General features: G+C 34.5%; 1 non-coding gene across 1 annotated transcript; it reads right to left on the reverse strand.

Annotated features, from left to right (window-relative positions):
• Positions 1-10,157: 10,157 nt before the first annotated feature.
• LOC128289583 (small nucleolar RNA R71) lies at positions 10,158-10,264 on the reverse strand. The gene has a single exon (XR_008279228.1). It is a non-coding gene; the product is annotated as a small nucleolar RNA R71 (small nucleolar RNA).
• Positions 10,265-10,481: the final 217 nt, after the last annotated feature.

Below are 10,481 nucleotides of genomic sequence, written 5' to 3' on the forward strand. Positions count from 1 at the left end.
GGTACCAAAAATAGCAGATAAGGATTTAATCATCAAACACCTTATTCTTTCCCCGATCAAGGTCCGAACTTCGTTTTTCTTGATCTATAATAGCAAATTTAGCTTATTTAATATTCACATTACTCAAATTATTCCAAACATCACATTATGACAAAATTACCTTTTTGCCCCTAAAGTTTAACATTTTTACAAATTAGTCCTCAGGCTCGTAAAATGAAATGCACTCAATTTCTCTGTTACCCAAGTTTAGCCAAACCATAAAGATGCTCATATCAGCCCAAATTTTTCATCAAATTAGATTTTTACTACCCATTTTATAACTTTTTACAAAGAGGTCCTTTTTAAGTATTTTCATGAAAAATCACTTGGTAAAAGTTGTTTATCACACCTTAAACATACAATATCTTCATCAAACATCAAAATACATGCATGTCACACATGGGTAAATTTTTAAACATGAACCCTACTTCAACATAATGGTAGAAATAGAAAGATCGGGTGATAACGACTTCAAAAACATAAAGAGCATTAAAAACGGGGCTAGGATGGACTTACAATCAAGCTTGAAAGTGGCCAAAACCCTAGCTATAGAGAGCTTGTAAAATTCGGCTATAGTGAAGAAGATGGACAAAAATCTTGACTTGATTTTCCCTTTTAATTCATTTATTTATTAAACGACCAAAATGCCCTTAATGCCTTTCTTTCAAAATTCACCTATCCATGCCCATTTTTGTCCTCAAAAATAGAGAATGGTCTAATTATCATATAAGGACCTCTAATTTAAAATATCATAGCAATAGGACACCTTTAAAATGTAGAACTCAACTTTTGCACTTTTTAGTCCTTTTTACTAAATTGAGTGCCCAAATGTCAAAATTTTCGAATGAAATTTTTACGAAATCATCCCGTGAAACTATAGACCATAAAAATGTAATAAAAATAACTTTTTCTATGTCAGATTTGTGGTCCTGAAACCACTGTTCCAACTAGCCCCAAAATCGGGTTGTTACAACTCTCCCCTCTTTAGAGATTTTCGTCCCTAAAAATCTTACTAGAAAAGAGGTTTGGATACTATTTTCTCATGGCCTCCTCTAGTTCCCACGTAGCTTCCTCAATACCGTGTCTTTGCCACAAAACTTTTGTAATACCCCGAAAATTTTTACAGTAAGATATTATCCTTGGTATAGTAAAATAAGGAAATAAAGTGACAAAAAGGGAAATTTTGAGTTATATCAATATTGGGAAGTATATTATGATATATTAATTCAATAAAGGACTAAATTGTAAAAGTGAGAAAAGTTTTGTTGCACAAGAGTAAATACTCAAAATTTGAGGGATTAAAGTGTAAATATGAAAAAGTTGAAGAACCAATAGCGTAAATATTTTAAGAGTGGAATGATCTAGAAATTAAGGGAAATGGATGAATTAGGACCAAATTGAATAGGTGAAGAACTATGAGGGACTAAATTACAATTTTACCAAATTAAATGATGACTCAATGATAGAATTTTAAAAGATAATAAAGGGGAAAATGGTCAATTGAAAGAGAGAGAGAAATCTAGAAAGTAATGATGATGTTGATAATATTTTATAATTATTTAATTAGATAAATATTATTTTAATGAGATATTTTATTTTTTATTATTATTTATTTAGTATAAAAAGAAGGAAAGATGAAGAATTTTCATCATCTTTCCTATGCACTAACGTGAGAGGAAGAGAGAAAGAAAGAAAGTTTTGCAGAGGAAGAGAGAAAGAAAGAAAGTTTTGCTTTCTTTACAATTTGGTCCTTCTATAAAAAAATTCACCATTTTCACTCAAAAATCAAAAGAATTTTCATAGCTAGCAAGAGAGAAAAATGTTGACGAGACTATGGGAAGTTAGAATATCAAGTTGGATTTAAGAAATGGAAGTTGAAGGAGAGAGAAAATGAAGATGAAGATTGAAATCAATAGAACAAGGTAAGAACATCATGATTTCAATATATTTTTAAGTTTGATATTATTGAAAAAGCATGGGATTGATGTTAATGTAGAGTTTCCTTATATATGGTCCTATGTTCTTGATATGTTAGTGAAGAGAAACTAAGAAAAAGTGATGAGAAATAGTGTAGAAAAAGAAAATAAGGGTGTTATAAACATGGTAATTAATATCTTGCACTAAAACAGTTTTGGACAGCAGCAGTGGTCTAACTTTTAAAAGTCACCAAAAATTTTGGAAATGGAATTAAAAGTTTAATAAAATATTAAATTAAATATTATTGAGTCTAGTTTCTCATAGAAGAAACGGTGTAAGAAATGGAATTGTAAATTATGAGATATAGTAAATATTGTGAGACAAGGTCAGAATGATTTTGGGTTCCCCTATTCTGATTTTGGAAAATCATCAAAAATTGGAGAAAAATAACTAATGACTTAAATTTATGTGTATAAAATCCTTAATGAGTCTATTTTCAATAGAAATAAGTGGAACATCATCTGAATCTCGTAAGAGGAGATAATTAATTCTTAACGAAGAAGGGCCGGAACTATCAGACAGCAAAATAGGGGTAACTTTAAAGAATAAACTGTACTTATTGGCTAAACCAAAAATTCTTAAAATTTTATGGTAGGAATATATGTGGGTCTAATTTTATGGAAAATTAATGGATCTTAATTTTTATTTCTGTATCTTAAGATAAAAATAATTTAGTGACTATAACGCGGATGAACAGCTTTGAATATACATATAAGTAAATAGTGAAATTATAGATAATGTTACTTATAAGCATGTTATATACATTAAGGATGTGGAATGGAGAGGAGGAGGAGAAAAATATATATGAATATTCAGCTAGTATGGTTAATTTGCATGTTTTAGGCTCAAGGACTAAATTGAATAAAAGTAAAACTTTTGGGGGCAATTTTGTAAAAATTTCAAAAATGACCAAATTGAAGGGAATAAATTGTTTTATTATCTAAATTACTAAATTGAATGAAATTATTAATTTAAAATTGGGTGAAAATTGGGAAAATGGTAAATTACCAAAATGCTCCTGAATCTTGATATTTCTGCAATTACGCCAGTTAAGTTCGTGTAACTTGAATTATATTCTTAAATACTTGAAATGTATGTTATTGATGTGAATATGATTTAAATATACATTATATGAAAATTGATAAAACATTGATATTTTTGATAAAAAGGGGAAGAAATCCCGGCTGAATGAAAGAAAAATTCGATAGATCTCTAAAAAGGAATTGACGGTAAAAAGAATCTAGCCCGGACGGGTGATCCTATCCTGATATAGCCTTCTTGAAGAATACGTGTAAAATGGATTTAGCCCGGACAGGGTAATTCGAATTAGGGTCTGAATTCAGCCTGGACTGGTAATTCAGATCCAAGCTCATTAGAGAAATTATCGTTGCAGGGGATTTAGCCTGGACTAGTAATCCCAACAATGCTCTATGAGTTTATATTTTAGGGGATTTAGCCTGGATTAGTAATCCCGCTGTAAAGATGAGGTTCGCGGGAGTGTGCTTTCTGATATGAAATCTGTAAGACCAAGGTTGAAAGATACCATGGCAACATGAAATGAAATATGTAAGGCCATGGTTGAAAGATATCATGGCAACGTGACATGAAATGAATAAGACCATGGTTGAAAGATATCATGGCAACATGACGGGAAATGAATAAGATGATGGTTGAAAGATACTATGACAACGTGACATGAAATGAACAAGACCATGGTTGAAAGATACCATGGCAGCATGACAAGAAATGAGTAAGACCATAGTTGAAAGACACTATGGCATTATACTAGAGATAAATAAGACTGTGGATGGGAGACGCTATGACATCTGTTGAACAATTGATATTCAGGTAATATGTATCACATGACGAATGGTTATACAAAATGGTTGTGTAAAATGCTTACAAGAACTGGCATATGGAAATATATGTACAAAATAGTTGTATGAAATAATTATGAAGATAAATAAACGAAATAAGTATAGGTACATGAAATATAATTTATGTTAAGTTTGATATAACCTATTATCAGAATAAATATACATAAAATATATAGAAATGATAGGGCATGAAATATTGATATAGTGAAATGAATGATATATACTTATGAAGAAACGGTAAGAGAATGATATGTTTCATGACATGTACATATATGATTATCTTTGATATGTTGATACAAGGAAATTATGTAAGTTAAGACAGTTATTAAACTCAAGTATGACATGTCGAGAAAATAAGTATATCAATGTTGAATTATATGAAATATGTACTAGTATACTAACAATGTTGTTGTTTGATGCTTAGACAAGTCCAAGCTATTGATTGAATGGTAATATATTTATTTATATGATGCGTTGAATCGGTAAGTATTTAATTGAAATTTTTTAAGTGATCTGCAAATTCTAGTAATGCTCTGAAACCCGTTTCGGCAGTGGATATGGGTTAGGGGTGTTACAACTTTCACTAGAGCTATACTTTTATTTCTCAACTGTTTAACTTCTCGAGCTAAGATCTTAATCGGTTCTTCACTGTACATCATATCTGGTCGAATCTCAATCTCCTTTGGAGAAATCACATGTGAAGGATCGGAACGATATCATCACGACATCGACACATGAAACACATTATGAATCCATTCCAACTCTGTTAGTAAGGCTAACTGATATGCCATTGGCCCTATTCTTTCAATAATTTCATATGGCCCAATAAAACTTGGATTGAACTTGCCTTTACGGCCAAATCTGAGAATCTTCTTCCACGAAGATACTTTCAAAAACATTTTATCCCCAACTTGAAGTTGAATCTCTTTTCTTTTCAAATCTGCGTATGATTTCTGTCTATCGGAAGTAGCTTTTAAACAATCTCGAATTACTTTTACTTTCTTTTTGGTTTCCTTAACCAAGTCGACCCCGTGAATCTATTTCTCACCAAGTTCGGTCCAATACAAAGTCGTTCTGCACTTGCGGCCATACAATTCCTCATAAGGTGCCATTTTATACTTGACTAATGGCTGTTGTTATAGGAAAATTCGACCAATGAGATATTTTTCCCAACTACCCTCAAATTTTAGAACACAACATTGAAGCATATCTTCAAGTATCTGAATTACCCTTTCAGATTGACTGTCGGTCTGTGGATGAAACGCAGTACTAAAATTCAATTTCATACCCAAGGCTTCTTGCAACTTTTTTCCAAAACCTCGAAGTAAACCTCATATCTCTATCTGAAATAATAGAAATAGGCACTCTGTGCAATCCCACAATCTCGGCAATGTACAACTTAGCTAGCATATCAAGCGAGTAATCAGTATGTACCGGTATAAAGTGAGACGATTTCGTCAATCTATCAATAAAAACCTAGACGACATCTTTCTTTTTCGGAGTCAAAGGTAAACCCGTTACGAAGTCCATCGTAATCCTATCCCATTTCCATTCGGGTACCATCACTGGCTGAAGTAAACCCAAAGGCACTTGGTGTTCAGCTTTCACTTGTTGATAAATCAAACATCTTGAAACAAACTTAGAGATATCTCTTTTCATGCCCGACCACCAATACATTTTCTTCAAGTCATTATACATTTTCGTACTACCCAGATGCACAGATAAGAAACCACTATGCGCTTCATGAAGAATTTTCTGAATAAGTTCATCATTCTTTAGTACACAAACTCTACCTCGGAACATCAAACAATCATCAGGTCTAACATGAAAATTTGAATCACTAGCCGATTCACAATGAGCTCTCTTGGCTTACAATTCACTGTCACATTTCTGGGCTTCACAAATCTGCTAAATAAACATCGACCTAGCTCTCAACTCGGCTAGAATAGTACCATCATCGGATAATGTCAATCTCATGTTCAATGATCTCAAAGCAAACAAAGTCGTCCTACTCAAGGCGTCTGCGACTACATTCGCTTTACCCGGCTGATAGTCAATCACGAACTCATAATCTTTCAACTAATCGAGCCATCTTCGTTGTCGTAAGTTCAAGTCCTTCTGAGTCCTCAAATACTTTAAAATTTTATGGTCGGTAAAAACATGACATTCCTCACCGTACAAATGGTGTTACCATATCTTTAAAGCAAACACAACAGCGGCTAATTCCAAATCATGCATCGGGTAATTCTTCTCATGTGGCTTCAATTGTCTCGAGGTATAAGCTATCACCTTGCCTTCTTACACCAATAGACATCCTAGCCCATTCAGTGACGCATTGTTATAAATCACAAATTCCTTTCCTGATTCAGGTTGCACTAAAACTGGTGCGTCGATCAATAGAGCTTTTAGCTTTTCAAAACTTTACTAACATTTTTTAAACCATTCAAACTTGACGTCTTTTTGCAACAATCTCGTCATAGAAGTAGCAATCATCGAAAATCCTTTTACAAATCATCAGCAATAATTGGCTAAGCCCAGAAAACTTCTAACTTCGGACACATTTCTTGGTGGTTTTGTAACACCCCTTACCCGTATCCATCGTCAGGATGGGTACAGGGCATTACTAGGCTAAAACGTAAACATACATACATAACAGACCCATAAAATTTCTTTTGAACACAAAACTGTACATAAACATGTATATCGTCCCTAATACGGGCCTACAAGGCCCAAAGCATACATCGAGGATGATTCGAGATTAAACTGTGAAATTTAGGAAACTTTTCATAAAACAGGGTCACACGCCCGTGTGGACACAAAGACATGCCCGTGTGCCATTAACACGCCCATGTCCCCAGGCCGTGTAACTCTCTGTTTATGACGTCAACATAAATTTAAGATCACACGGCCAAGTCACACGCCCGTGTGCTAGGCTGTGTGGCAAATTTAATTTTTGCATTTAAGGTGCAGACTTCACACGGCCTAGGCACACGCCCATGTCCTAAGGCTGTGTCATCCACATAGCTAAGACACACGGTCGTGTCTTTGCTTGTGTCTTTACTACCATGCATAGTAACTTGTAACACTAGGGTACAGGGGACACATAGCCTAAACACATGTCCATGTGTCTACCCGGGTGGACAACTTTGAGGCTATTTTCCAAGCCCTCTTGTCACTCTTAACAACCCCAACACACACTCACATGCCAATGGTGGTTGTCATGGCATAAAAGGGTTACTTTGACATCCATAGCTTTAACTCATGCATGATAAATTCATATCAAGTATACCTAATTAGGACTCCTTAACTTGTTAAGTTCATTCAATACATTTCTTTACCTTTATTAATATAGTGACCATGCCAATCGACATCATTTACCCGTCAAGCATAAGTTCCATATTTTATCAACCATTTGGTACATACCACAAAAGTAATAACACATCTCATGCATGTAACAATATTTATGGATTTCAACCCAGTAATCATTATGAACCATATTTCATGGTCATATACAAAATGGAATAATATACCAAAATGAGCCATTGCTTTGGTTAACAAATATGACACGTATAACAAATTACTAAGTCCCCTATACATGCCATATTTAAATGTAGTAAAATAAGTCCCCTATAATAGCCCGTTGAATCACCCAGAATACTAAAGGACGTTCGTAATCATCATGCACCACATAGAATTCTAAAGCCATGTCCCAGACATGGTCTTACATGGGTCTACATATCGATGCCATATCCCAGATATGGTCTTATATGAAATCTCACGTTGGTGCAAATGCCATGTCCCAGACATGGTCTTACACGGGACCTCACATCGATATCATGTCTGAGACCTAGTATTACACGGGACCTCACATCGATGTCATGTCCCAAACCTAGTCTTACAGGAAATTTCATATCAATGTCATATCTCAGATTTGATTTTACATGAAATCACATACCGAGGCCGACGCAATATCCCAGATATGGTCTTATACTGGCACACATATCAATGCCAATGCCATGTCTCAGACATGGTCTTACACTAGCTATCATATCAACACCGATGCCATGTCCTAGACATGGTCTTACACTGGCTCTCATTAATCGTAGTGTCATGATATCTAAATCCTAAGCACTCCTCAAGGTCACTCAGGACTTCCGAGATATAACGCTATCACCAAACTTTCAATAAATCATCACAAGCCAATTTCATTAGATCATTCATACATGATAAGTCATAATTTATACATATTTTATCCCATGCTTAAGCACATTTTTGGATGAATTATCATTAAATTTGTGGAATTTGATGCTCCTAATCCTTTAATTTCATGTCTTATACTTAGGTGAGCATAAGAGAGTAAAAAGAACAAGAAACAGGCCAAAAAATAAAGAAAATGGGTCAACGTGGGAAATCAACATGGCCTGGACTTCCTCACATAGGTAGACCACACGGTCGTGTGTATTTAATAGACTCTAAACACAGCCTAAGCCACCCCATACGGGCGTGTCCCTATCAAGCCCAAGTCTAGTTCTATTCAGAAAAGGTCATTCTTAAGGGTTTTGAAGCATTCTAAAGCCTAAATAAAGACCCAGGAGGTACCTAGAGAAAGAACACGGAGTAGGAGGCAAGGAATTGCTTGAAAAAAGCCGATTGATCCATCTCAGAAGCTGGATTCTTCTTCAAGACTGAAGATCTCCCTTCAATTTCCTTCAGGGGTTTTTGGGTTTTCTTTATGTTTTGTTATCATCATTCTTCTGAGATGTTTTCTTTTACATATATGAACTAAATCCCCTAAATACCTAAGGGGGATGAAACCTAAGACGGATCTTGTTATTATTTTTTGAATTATATGACAAATACTTGATTTGTTCTTAATTATGTGTTTTTAATTCTTGCTTTAATATTCTAGGATATTGATTCAAGTATTGATGTGCTTATTCAGAGGAGCAAAAGTCCCTGTCTAAGAGTAGATCTAACATAATTAAGCAGTGATTGCACGTCTAGACATAGGGCGACATAAATCTGCCGAATTAGGGTCAAACCTAATAAGGGAATTTATAGATCGAGCTAATGCAACACTAGGGGTTTTAATTAGAAAGAGTTTTCAATTAATCAACCTAGGGTTAGAAGTTGTTAGTCTCAAGAGAGATAATAATATAAAATAGGGATTTCTACGGATCAAGTCAATTAAATAAATCGTCTGATTCAGAGTCAAATAACAAGTGAAGTCTAGGTGGATTTTCCCTTGGGTATTGTCCAAATCAATCAGGTTTTCCCAAAAATATTTCCCCAATTTTCTTCCTATGCATTCTTAGTTTAGTTAATTAATTTAGATAAAACAAACCCCTTTATTTTTAGGCTAGATAATAAAAAGAGAGTTAATACTAGTACTTTTAGTTCCTGTGGGTTCAACATTTCGGTCTTGCTATAAACTATACTACTATTCGATAGGTACGCTTGCCTTCATTGTGATAATAGTTAGTTTTCAAGTGCGATCAATCATAAATATAAAACTTACCACGAGACATCATATTAAGTTTTTGGTGCTGTTTCCGGGGAACTAAAATATTAGGAACACTTAATTTTTGTTACTTTAGCCATTTATTTTTATTGCGATTTAAATTATTTTTTCTTAAATCATTAAAATTTTCTTTTATTTGCTTCTAGTAGGTTTTTATAGTTTATGACTAGAAGAAACCCGTTAGGACCTCTACTTTTTGATAGTGAGATCGAAAGCACAGCTCGCAGAAACCGAAGAGAAATAATGTGAAGCCTACAATACATAGAGGAAGTGCAAAAGGACGATAGTCAAACTACAACCGAGGAGATGGCTGAAAATCAGAATAATCAGCTTCCTCCTGTGGTTGCTACAAGTCTAATAAATCAGAATCCTGCTCCTCGTACTATTATGATTATGCTAAACGTAATTTAATAGGAACTGAATTGACTATAGTTAGACCTCCTATTGCTGTAAATAATTTTGAACTGAAACCTAACACGATTCAAATGATACAACAGTTTGTTCAGTTTGATGGTTTGCAGGACGAGGATCCAAAAGCTCATTTGGCAAACTTTCTGGGGTTTTGCAACACTTTTAAGATTAATGGCGTTTCTGATGATGCCATTTACCTTCAGTTGTTTCCCTTTTCGTTGAGGAATAAGGCTAAACAATGGTTGAACTCGTTACCACGGGGATCGATAACCACTTGGGAACAAATGACCGAAAAATTTTTGCTTAAATACTTTCCGCCGGCTAAAATAGCTAAATTAAGGAATGATATTTCTTCTTTTGTACAGATGGATTTAGAAACCATTTATGATGCATGGGAGAGATACGATGATCTATTGAGAAGGTGCCCTTACCATGGGTTACCACTTTGGCTACAGGTTCAAACTTTTCACAACGGCCTAAATCCTTCGACTAGACAGATGATTGACCCAGCTGCTGGTGGAACTATCAATAATAAGACACCTGAAAAGGCTTATGAATTTATAAAAGAGATGTCACTGAATAATTATCAACGGCAAGTCATGAGGATAAAGTCGACAAAAGTAGCCGGCGTTTTTAACGTCGATTCGGTCACTATG

Source organism: Gossypium arboreum, chromosome 2, assembly GCF_025698485.1.
Source record: "Gossypium arboreum isolate Shixiya-1 chromosome 2, ASM2569848v2, whole genome shotgun sequence".
NCBI classification, from domain to species: domain Eukaryota; kingdom Viridiplantae; phylum Streptophyta; class Magnoliopsida; order Malvales; family Malvaceae; genus Gossypium; species Gossypium arboreum.